We start from the raw sequence: 12,497 nt of genomic DNA, 5'->3' as shown, positions 1-12,497 counted from the left end.
AGGAGAGAAAGTTATTAAGTGCATAAAGTCAAGTACCCCAAAGATATAGAGCATATAGTAGAATTATATGTAAAAGGAAAGAGGGTGTCAAATGTTTATGTAGATGGGGGTGCAGCAGTGTGTGTAATCATCACTGAATGGACGATGCATAGACTGGGTTTAGATATTACAAAATAATCAGACTGTCATGCAAAGTTGGCTAGCAACTCCAAAGTTACATGCCTTGGAATCATAAAGGATGTTCAAATTATTGTCTTAAATATTTTTGCAAGGGTGGAATTTTATGTTATGCCATCCAAGGGCGAGGGCTATCTTCTTATCCTTGGAAAGCCTTGGTTAATGGAGGTGAATGCATATCAAAAGTGGGGCAGCGGTAAACTTGTCCTCCCAAAGGGTAAAAGATTGTTTATTATGACATGAAGCTTGGTAAACAATCTAACATTTGCTATGTGACAAGTACAGATGAAGATCTAGAACGTGATGAGAGATTTTATGATAAAGAAGAGTCTTAAACGAGTGAGGATCATCAATTGAAGTAATGGGAATTGTCTTCCAACCACATACGAAGGAGTCTATAACATCAAAGGAGGCCAAGGTGACAAAGGAAGAATAAATTTTTTTGGAGGACCGACTAGGGAAAATGCTATCCAAGGACCTCAGCAAAGAGGAGGAGGATTATATCAACATGTTCAAAAGGTACCCACATCCTTTCATTGCGAACTACTCAATGATCAAGGGAATGAATGTGATACAACACCATATTGACCTAAAACCTTATTCCAAGCTCGTAGCACAAAAGCTAAGGAGGCTTGGGGCAGTGCAACAAGAAGAACTTTCTGGGGAGGTAAACAAGCTTCTAGAAGCTCGATTTATTTATTATGTCACAAATGCAGAATTGGTCTCTCCAGTTTTGTAACTCCCAAAAAGAATGGTAGATGGAGAATATGTGTTGATTATAAGACTCTAGATGCAGCAACTAAAAGGGATCATTTCCCTCTTCCCTTTCAAGATGAAATTTTAAATGAGGTGGTAGGACATGAACAGATATACATTTTGTGATGGTTATTCTGGCTACTATCAAATTTGAATTGCGAAGGAGGATAAACACAAAACCATCTTCATAACTCCATGGGGTTGTTTTGCCTTCCATGTCATGCCATTGGTTTGACAAATAGTTCGAGCACCTTCACCAGGTTTACAAGCTTTGTTTTCCAACCTTCCTTTGGAAATTCCATTAGGGTATTCTTGGATGATTTTTGTACTTATAGTGATAGAATCTCTCATTGCCAAAAGGTTGAGGAAGGACTTCAAAGGCTCTACCAATATGGGGGGCAACTAAATCCAGACAAGTGTCATGTAGCAGAAAAGGAAGTGGTCATGTTAGGAAATGTAATCTCAAAAGAAGGCATTAAGGTGGACCCTTCACGTGTTCAAGCCATTTTAAGTTTATCACCACCTATTAATGCATGGCAAGTGATTATTTTTGTACAAAAGGTAAGGTATATGTCATGCTTCATTCACCTCTTGTCTCAAATCATCTCTCCTTTGTAATAACTAGCAAATCAAAAGGTATTCTCTTGGTAACAAGAACATATGGAGTATGTCTCCTGATCCTCAAAGCACCTACTACCTATGCCCAAGTATAGGTTCAAATGCAACTGGGGCTGTGTTGATGCAAAAGGACCTAGAGACAACTTACATGCAGACAATCTACTTCATCAGCAAAGCTATGACTCAAGGACAAAATGGCTACACCGAGCAACTTGTTTTCTCTCTAATACTGGCCATAAGGATTTAGAGCTTAGCTTTTGCCTAAATCTTTTATCATTCTCACTCTAGAGAAAAATCTACCATAAGCCATAAAACACGTGCACATCTCATCTAAGATTTCAAAGTGGTTTTAAGAGCTTCAAGAGTATGAGTACACATTTATTGTAGAAGATAGCACAAGGGCTAGTTTAGCATATGTGTCACCTAAAAGGTTTGAGAGAAGAAGACAACTCCGAAGCTGTATAAGGAGGTCTCAACCCTTTGCCCCAAAGTGAACTTGAAGATGCACTCTATTCTTTGATGGAGCCTATGGAAGACAATTTAACAAAGAAGCTGGAGGAATGGTCATCCTTCATGAAGAGAAGAAGGTGCTATTCAAGAAAGGTATACAACTTCATCTGGCACACTCCAACAATGAAGCTGAGTATGAAACTCTAAAAGTGGGCCTACAAGAATGTAAGAACATGGGAATAAAGAGACTAATGGTAAAAGGAGATGCTTTGTAAATTGTTGAACAATTGCAAGGAACTTGGGCATGCAAGAACTCCAAGATTTTGCAATGGTTGCATGAAGTCAAAACTCTCATGAAGGACTTCAAAGCCATTCAAATACAACACTTCTCATGTCAACAAAACAAGGAGTCAGATCAATTGGCAAACGCTCAATTTGAAGTAGTGGTGGGAGCAATCAAGTTCAAAGAGCCTTTGTTTCAAGGACAAGAGACCATGGAAGATATCTTGTATTTTTTGAGATAGGTGAGTATCCAAAATATCCTGAGAGGGTTCAAAGACATCGATTGGTGAGGAAAAATTTGAACTACCAATTTATGGGTGAGCATCTCTACCAAAGAGGGAAAGATCTAGTGCTTAGGAGAGTTTTTACAATGAAAGAAATAGAGAACATCCTTGTGTCTTGTCATGATGGTGTGTGTGGCGGACATTTTGCTCAAGAAACTACAAGCCAAAAGATATTACAAGTAGGTTTTGTACGGCCTAGTCTACATTGAGATGTTCAACATTGGTGTAAAGATTGCACATCATGTCAACAAGCAGGTGATTGCAAGCTCTCTTATGGACCTAGAGTCCCAATTGTCTCTTATGGCCCATTTGAGAAATGGGGCATTGATTCCATAGGTCCATTACCTCGTACAACCATAGAGGATCAATACATTCTGATAGCCAGCGACTACATGACTAGATGGGCAAAGGCAACTAGTGTATCTCATATGACTGCAACAAAAGTGATTAAGTTTGTGCTTGACTACATGTGTAGCAGGTTTGGTTACCTCTTGAAATATTATACCTGATAGAGGCCCAGATTTTAGGGCAAATGTGCTTTACTATGTTGAATACATTGAACATCAGGCATATTCATTCTACACCCTCCTGTTAAGCCTAGGGAAATTTGGATGTTTTACCTTAGTGGAATTCGGAATATCAACTTTTGTATCTTTGGGATTCCAAGGGGTGTTCTTGGGAAAGAGTGTTGCCCATTAGTTTTCTCCAACTATGTAACTGTCGATCAGTGTTCGTTTGGGGATATGATGATGGAAGTTATGGTGGAATTAGTCTGTTTTCTGTTTCTGTGTTATGTTCCAGTTCCAGTTCTAGTTCCATTCTGACTCCTGTGTTTGCCCGTTCTAAATGTCTGTACCTTAAACACTGGCGATCACGATGTATGTGTGACGTAGCATGGACGGATTCAAATTTCTCTTTTGGGAGCGAGTGCTGAAGAGACGGAAGTAGTTATTGAATGAAGGGAAGACTTTCAAAATAGGGCAAGTCTGTATGGGCAGTTATTTGCGCTCTAGAAGAAGACAGTTACATTCACGTTGATGGAGTTGAGCTGATTTTTTGAAAGTCATCAAAATTCAGATGTTGCCCTAGAAGAAGCAAAAGAAGAAATATATCCAGATTGGACAAGAAGATTTGGATGTACCAGAGGATTATCAAAGAGACAGACAGAAGGAAAAAGTGGAAGATGAACCAGATTTATTATCACAGATTTTGAGGGTCATCAAGAAGAAATTCCGGGGGATCAGTTCCAACAGGGGGGAGTTATGGGAGTCAAGTTCCACTAGGAGGAAGTGCAGGAAGTTGAGTACCACCAAAATCAGGAATCAGATAAGTTTGCACAATCAGAATTCAAATCAAAATGACTGTTGCAGAGTTTGAAGTCAAATTGCGAAATCTAGAATTAGAACTGTTGCAAATATGGAAGTCAAAAAGCAGCCAAATTTCAAATCAAAGTTCTAGCGGATAAGCACCACGGGGAGTCAAAAGAAGAAGAGGAAGAAATGCAAGGTATGCATGAGTCGCAAGCATGAAGTAGAGGATTACCCATGTGCAATTGATGAGTGTTCAAAGGGAGATGCATGTAGGAAGTGGTGTATGGTGGATATGTGTTCAAAACTTCAAAAATTTAGCCGAAGAATGCATAAAGCATCTGTTGATGGGACACAGGTAGCATGAGATAAGTTGGAAGATTTTGAGGATGACTTAGAGAGGGCATATGAGTGGTTGACTAATCATAAAGAAAAGAGGAGGACATCATGTTCCAGCAGGAAGGAGGTGAGAAAATTGCAAGAAGCATGTGAGAGATTGAGGGATGCATATGCGGCTGAGTTCGAAGATGAATTAAGAGATGATGATGACGGATGGGTTGGCTTGGAGACGGACATCCATCATGTGGGGATACCAAAGGTGGAGGAGAAGAAGGTGCAAAAAGAGGTTGGCCAAGAGAGCCTAAAACTACCCCTAGATACCCCTACCCTACCATTGGAGTGTGCTCATAGAGTGGAGACGGAATATCCATTGCTAAAATTGATGTCGGTGTTGTCACTTGTTAATGAGATTTATTATTCAAAGGAGAAGAAAATCATGCATATTGAGGATGTTGTTCACGGAAATCAAAGACCATTTCAAGAGGCGGATAATATGAGGAATGGACAGGTGGATAGTAGGATGAACGGAGAGGTGATGGATAGAGAGAGGGATGAAGAAGAAGAGGTGATTGGTTTATTTTGGTTCAATTGAGAATGTATGTAGGATTACAAATGAAGAGTCAAAGCAGGAAGAAGTTTCAAAAATAAAATGTACTCAGGAGGAATTTGTAGCAACAACAATGAACAACTCAGTTTCGGAGGAATTGTCACCACGAAGATCCACTGATGTAAATATGCAGTTAGCAAATCTTGTAGAAGTTGTATCCCAACAATGTACACAGGAGTTTCGATCAGAAAATCAATGGGTGGTAGCTCAGCAAATGCAAGTGGGAAGTCGGAAAGAAGACCATGTGGAGGATCAGCAATATCAGCAGGATAAAAGGCAGCAAGGTAAGGAGGAGCAACATGAGGTCAGGGAACAGAACCGGGCAGAAACCTTGGTTACCTCTATCCTACCACGGAAGTGTGTCCATGAAGCACAGGAGGATTATTCCTTTTTGACTAATCGAAGTGTCATGCTCATTGGGAATTCACATACATTTGAAGAGGACAGTTGTCAGCAACAAATGGAGGATGTGCGTGCTAATGCGGATATCATGGCAGAATTTTGTCATTTCAAGTGGACTTCAAAGCAAATGTCAAAAGAGGATGTCAAAAGAGCCAAGCAACAATTGCAGCAGAAAGGACCAGAAGATGACAGCAGCATAATGGAGGATATTGAGGATGATGATATTCATATTGGAAGTTGGAGGTGGCATTCCATATTGCGGAGTTTCATATAGATGGATATGAAGAGATATTGAGGGCAAATTTTCAGTTGATAAAGCAAGTCAAATTTTGGAAGATGTCGAATGTGATTCAGACTCAAATTCAGATTTCAATTCAGATTCAGTCTCAATTTTGGATTTGGATTCAACTACAATTTTGGATGCAAAGACCAATTCAAATGCAAATTTTAATGGAAGCCGTGGAAAGCTTGATGAAGAGGTATGACAATCAATGTCACAAGGAGGATGACATCGATAGTCAGTGGGGATTAACAACATCATTTTCTTCTTGGAGTGGACAAAATCAGAACAAATATGAAGGAGTTGATAGGGCACTGTTGTATAAGGGACATGAAGAGGAGTATCCCCAGTGTCAGATTTTGGTTCAGATTCATATTCCAAGTGAGATTAAGATTCAAATTCAGATTCAGATTGGAATTCAGATTCACACGGAAATGCAGATGCAAATTCAGATATTAAAAGCTCTTGAGATTTCACAGTGGATGTTGCGGAAGGCTAAAGATATTGCAGCAAATGATGAAGTCATCTTTGGAAATGCAGATGGAGCTGAAATTATCATGGCGATTGTCAAGACATTTGTCAATTTGGGAGTCAAGCAGATGATGTAAATGTGGAAGTAGAGGATGTTTAACAGAATGCAGATTTAATGTCAACGTATGTTCAACATGTAAAGGAACCTGGAATTTGGAATTCGAATGGCGGATTGGTTGTTGGAATTCAGACTGTGGGATTGGAAGTCCAGAAAGAGGAAAGTCGGAGGAATGGAATTGGGCAAAAGGGTCAAGGGGTACTCATTAGTAGGGGTACTCACTTTAAGGCTAAAAACTCGCTCAATGTTGATGTGACACATTTAAGGACAAATATTTTTTGGGCGAATCTTGCATGGCGTGCCCGAATCGAGGTGAAATTTCATAATTATAAGATTAAGGTGGTGAGAAGTGTTGGTGATCACATCCAAGTGTGCGAACGTCGCAGTTCACTGACTGTTAAGGAGAAGACAGGCGAAATGTTTTCTGAAAATGTTAAGGGAAAGCTAATGGCGGGGATGACAAGTCTCTTAGTAGCTGATTCGGATGCGGATGTCTTGAAGCAAGAAGTGTTGGAATATACAGCAACTAGGCTTTGGAGGGAGCATATGGAAGTGTCGACGGCAGACAGCTTCAAGAATTGGTTTCAGCAAGCTGGAATGGAGAGCATTAGGAGGGAGAATGAGGCATTGAAGATGGAGAATGAGAGGCTGGTTGTTGCAGAGATGGAGGAGTTGAAGAATAAAAGCAAGGAAATTGAATTAAGTGCATGGGGTCTGAGTAAGTGGAAGGCGGAGTTGAGAAGTGGCGTTTTGGAACCAGATCGAAATTTGGAAAGCGGACTGGAACCGGAAGTGGAAAAGCAGGCGGAATCGGATGTGGAAAAGCAAGTGGATCTGGATTTTGTGGCAGAAAAGGCTGTAGAGACAGATGCAGAAGGAGTTGCTGGGGAGTAGATTACTTGATCAAGGGATTGTGGGTCCAGGTCAACCTATGGCTCTAGCCACTGAGATGTGTCAGGTGTTAAGCCTAGGGAATTTTGGATGTTTTACCTTAATGAAATTCGGAATATCAACTTTTGTATTTTTGGGATTCCAAGGGGTGTTCTTGGGAAAGGGCGTTGCCTATTAGTATTCTCCAAGTATGTAACTGTCGATCAGTGTCTATTTGGGGATATGAAGATGAAAGTTATGGCGGAATTAGTCTGTTTTTTGTTTCTGTGTTCTGTTCCAGTTCCAGTTCTAGCTCCATTCTGACTCCTGTGTTTGCCCGTTCTGAATGTCTGTACCTTAAACACCTCCTACCCACAATGTAATGGTCTTGTTAAAAAAATGAATGGTGTTCTATGCAAGATAATCGCCAAGCATGTAAAGGATAGGACCTAGGATTGTGACAAGGACCTCACAACAACATTGTGGGCTTATAGGGCGTCTTTTAAAGTGTCTACTTAGTTCACCCCTTTAAAATTTTGTATATGGACATGAGACACTTTTTCCCATTGAAGTGGAGTTAGGGAACCTAAGGGTGTTGCCTAGGAGTATTGAATTACAAAAGGAGAGGTTGGAGAAAAGGATACTAGATCTTCAATGACTTGAGCTTGACAGAGATGCAGTCATAGATTACTACATGTCTCAAGCCATCAAGAAGAGGGACGAGTTCAATAGCAAAGTCAAGGATAAAGGCTTAGAGGAAGGTATGTTGGTCTTGAGGTATGATAACCATTTGGAACTTTCTCACAACATGAAGTTCCTTCAATGATGGGAGGGTTTCAAGAAGTTCAAGAATGGAAGCTTTTGGCTACAAGATCTCAATGGCAAGGTACACAAGTATCCTGTCAATGGATCGAGACTCAAGCAATTTTTTTAGCACATATATCCTCATCATGAAGAGGAGATAAAAACAATGAAGCCCCCACAAGATTCTTTACTTCAAGATGTAAGGCCCTTCTAATTAGAGAATGCTCCATCTACTTTTCGGGGCATGATGTCAACACTTCACAGCAGTGGTGCATCCAAAGTTGGTATGTGCACGAAAGAGATCTATGCCAAGCAAAGGGTGCTAGCAGGTGCAGGGCAAAGTGCTGAGGCCAATGTGGAAGACATGGGCAAGTAGGTGTTAGTGGAAGTGTATGCTTGGTGTGACTTTCTAGGCCAAAAAGGCTTCAAGAATGGTCCAGATGGGATAGAAAGTAAAGGTGCCTGAAGTGCCGAGTCAGTGGTCTGGAATGTAGTGTTTGAATGCTCTAGAAGCCGGTCTAGACAGCTTTGGAAAATGAAGCCCAGGTGTGTAAGATAACCAAGTTTAAAGCTAGAAGGTTTAGAAGACCTAGGACAGACAGGGTAGCTGGGGATAGGTGGCCAGGGTAGATGTTAGTGGATAGAGTTGTATTGCTCAAATTATGGAAATGTCTGTCTTTGATATGGGACATCCCTTGAAGGATTTTTTGTGTGTTGGAGCCCACCAATTGAAGTTGTCACTATAACATACTTTGGTCGGTGGCTGATCTCCTACAAGATAATAGTAGCATCAGCAAAAATTGGCCTCTTTCTTCTAATACTGTTTTCTTGGAGTATAGCTCTATTCATTTTAGGACTTTTGACACCCATTTCATGCATTAAAGAGTGTGTTAGGTCAACTAGTTTCCTTCATGCCGTTGTTGTAGAAGATGAAGGTCGGTTCATGAAGCAATCTACCAAGTCTTTAATGCCGGGACCGGTGGAGCTACCAACACCTTTTAAATAGGCATTATATTTCACACTTTGAAGCACAGCTAAAGCCATATCTACACATGTTGCCTCATACAAACTTATGTGACCCTTGTAACCAATAGAGGCACGCATACTAGCATGTTTTGATTCAGACAAGTTTGTGTTAGGGACAAAGATACCTTCAACATCTTGCAATACAAAAATTTCCCCCAATTGAGGGGCTCGTACATCCCACTAATCCAACCATGTCTCCAATGAAGGAACCTCCCCGTCAACGGCCATTCCTGTTTTCCAAAATCTCCTAAGCTCTCCCTTACAATTCTCAGCCGCATTCTCTGTTGGTGCAGTTATCCATTTGTGGCACAAAATCTTGTGCTCCTCTTGAAATGCTGGATAAATGCACGGGGCAGTATGTCGAACCATACTTTGCTCCCAATCGAACAAACATGATCTCTCTTTGTTTGGAATAGAGTTCTTTGCTCCTCCAAAATAAACCGTACTCACAAGGCACTTGCTTCATTTTCCATGAATCCTCTGAAATTTGGTTTATCAAAGCCTTGTTTCTTAACCACATTATTTAGCATCTCCCAAAATTCAATCTGAGCATATTTATTTTCCACAGTAAACTCAACAGTTGCAATGGTGAGCAGCTTTTGTACGTAAGAGTCATAGACATGTGATGATTCTTGAACATGGTGGACGTGATCAAAGTGCACCCACATTTGCTCTAAATTACCTCTAGGGAGCATCCGGGGATTCACTAAATCAACTCCACTGCCAGATCATTTAACTGACATCTTAAATACATGGGGCTGCACCTTATCAACCAATTGGCCTGGGAAGAGGATACTATGGATAAAAGGATATCTGCAATTGCTTTTAAGGTCAATCACTACCCCAAGACCCTTTGTAGTGATATTCTTTGATCTTTCTACACACTCCAAACTTCGCTCTACTCTCCTTTTATTTGAAAGAGGAGTTAGATGGTCCAAGAATTCAACAAACTCCAAATATTCAATCACACCTCTTGCCGTTGAACCTACTCCAATAAGATTTTCCATGATAATATCATGAGTAGTGGCTCACTCTAGCTATTTCAAAGGATCTCCACTTACACGATCAAGAAACATTTCATCTATGTGACTCTCAATTGACCCACTTCTCCCCTCTGCACATGGATGATTATGTTCTCCAAGATGCAAAGCACACCTAGTACAATGGTGCTTATTTCTTGGCAAACAATAGTAAATAACTGTAGGACATGTAGAGACACATTCTGACATTTTTCCATAGTGAGTGCATGTCAGTGTGCCATACTGAGAGGAGACCAATCCTTTAGGACATGATTTAACAAGCCGACCTTGCCACTGAGGACATTTTTGAGCGCTAAATCTAACAACACCATTAAAACTATCACTACTACAAGTGACATACTTTGTCCACATGTGACTATCATGTCTTTGCTCCATACCACTCATACCTGAAGAATCACCAACTGGTGGCCGCTTCAAATGCAATGTAGCCCATCATATTTAGTTGGGAGCTTATCAGTCTTGACCACCTTCTTGGCTTGATGGAGTGCAATATATATAGTGCTTTGCAATGGCATGCACTTAATCATGTCAATCACACTCGCATTGATCTTTGAGTGATCTACTTTGTGTAGATCATCATTTAAATGATCTCCATTGTTGTCTTTCTTGTCTTGAGTAACTTTGTCGATGAATGCACCAATTTGATCCTCACTTCTAACATCTACCTTGTAGAGCTGGTGCAGCTTAATATCAAGCATAAAAGCTTCCTCACATCATCTGATATTGTAGCCTCCAGCTTTACTTGCGGTACAGATAATGTTAGCGGTCAAAGATAGAAATTGGCATCACGAAGCTCAAATGTTCTTGCACAGAAGAGACTGCTAGTGAATAAAATCTACTTTCAAACATTAGCACTAGCTTATGTCCACGTCGTGGCCCAAAAATTGTAATGCATCTCCCCATGGGTTAATAGTGTGACAAGAATTTTTTTAGAAATATTGGTACAAATGACAAGGAAGCAGTGGTAATGTACAGATTGCTAGAACGGGTTGAATCAAAGTGAAATTTCTTCCCAAATTTTTTACTTGAAATTCTAGTCATAACTACAAGCCGCATGAGGAGGTTTGCACGTTCATGTATACGTACTCGCCAATCATGGATATCTTTAATATGATATGAAATAATGATTCTCACTATATATAATTTTTACAAAATGAGATCAAATGTTTAAAAATGAATTTCCTAAACTGCCCAAACAAAAACGTGCCCTATCATTACTGTACAATAATAGCAATTTTCACCTAGCCTCCTGAAACCCAATCGTCTTCCCTACATTTCTCCTACGTAAATCTCCAAAATAAACTTTCAATTTCCCCAATTTGTGGAACATCTTTGCTTTTTAGGTTAACTCATTTGCTCATTAACGTTATTCAACATTGCCTGCAAGCATTGGTACAAACCTTCTACGCTTGCCTTGTCTCAAACTCACAAGCTCCTGTGGTTTGCAGTCCACCAAGAACTCGGTTGTCTCTAATGGCATTGTTTAAGCTTCTTCATGGGAAGGCAAGAGTCATCATCTGTGAAGAAACCTCTTCTCAGGTACCTTTGAAAACTACATGTAGCCATCCATGTCTACGTGGATGGCTACAGATAGTTTTTTTTTACATAGTTTTAAGGTTATTGTGCATGACTGTGTTCCTAATGCACCTTTAGCTACTTGCTAATGTGGGTTTAATTGAAGTGTGTTGTAGTAGTACTAGGTTGCTCACAAGTCACTATAGGATCCGATGGGGATGATTATGAGGAGTTTATGAGCTAAAATATCTTGGTGGTAGTGCCAGCAGAGATGGCGATGGTGATGGCAACTTGTCAAAGCTTTCAGCCCTTCATTTCATGCGCCCACCTGGCATAGTTTTAAGCACGTTTTGAACCTAATCTGGTGGAGATGGTGGTGGCGAGCAAGAGCCGGCTACTTCAATAGCATGGTTGTATGAGTCGGACAGCAGGACTCTTGGTGGCTGGGCTCCAGATACTGGAGTTGGGTGGGTGAGGTCAGCACGGCCTGGAAATTGAGTTGTCAAAAAAATTAATATCTATCCAACCCAAATGATTTTCTCATATTAAACTGATCACTTAATGTGGGAGAATACACGGGAACAAGGGTTAAGATATAGACATATGCTTATAGATCTATCTCAACACGGGGCCAATGGTTAAGGGGCCCAAATGAGAGATGGTCTATCAAAGAGCAAGGCTAACCAATGGAGCATAAGACCTTAGGGTTAGCTTCATTGAAGACCTCCAATAATGTGTGTAAAAGTCCTTTGACCTTAGGCAAGCTAGGGCTGAGCTTGAGGTGGGAACCCGGCCTAAGCTCGAGGTGCTTGTCCTGCTTGAGGTGCTTGTTGTGCTTGAGGTGCTTGACATGCTTGAGGCGCTTGATTAAGATGCTTGAGGTGCTTGACTGGCTGCATGCTTGAGGTGCTTGACTTGCTACATGATTAAGGTGCTTGAGGTGCCTTGAGATGCTTGCCTGAGATGCTTGTGGGAACACCCCCTAGTTCAAGTGCTTTGTCATGCTTGATGACTAAGGGGCTTGCTCATCCAAAGTCAAAAAGATCCCTACAAGGAGGGGGGCAATCCTATAAGGGGGGGGATGAGAGAGAACACACACACACACAAGGGAAACCCCAGCTTGAAGAGGCAGCAAGGACACTTGTCAAGTT

At 40.8% G+C, this 12,497-nt stretch overlaps 1 pseudogene; it reads left to right on the top strand.

Annotated features, from left to right (window-relative positions):
* The first annotated feature begins 4,595 nt into the window (after window positions 1–4,595).
* Window positions 4,596–5,422, top strand: LOC147453927 (uncharacterized; annotated as a pseudogene).
* Window positions 5,423–12,497: the final 7,075 nt, after the last annotated feature.

This window comes from Adiantum capillus-veneris, chromosome 7, assembly GCF_014529385.1.
Source record: "Adiantum capillus-veneris isolate H3 chromosome 7, ASM1452938v2, whole genome shotgun sequence".
Classification (NCBI taxonomy): domain Eukaryota; kingdom Viridiplantae; phylum Streptophyta; class Polypodiopsida; order Polypodiales; family Pteridaceae; genus Adiantum; species Adiantum capillus-veneris.
This window is presented reverse-complemented; position numbering and strand designations above follow the sequence as displayed.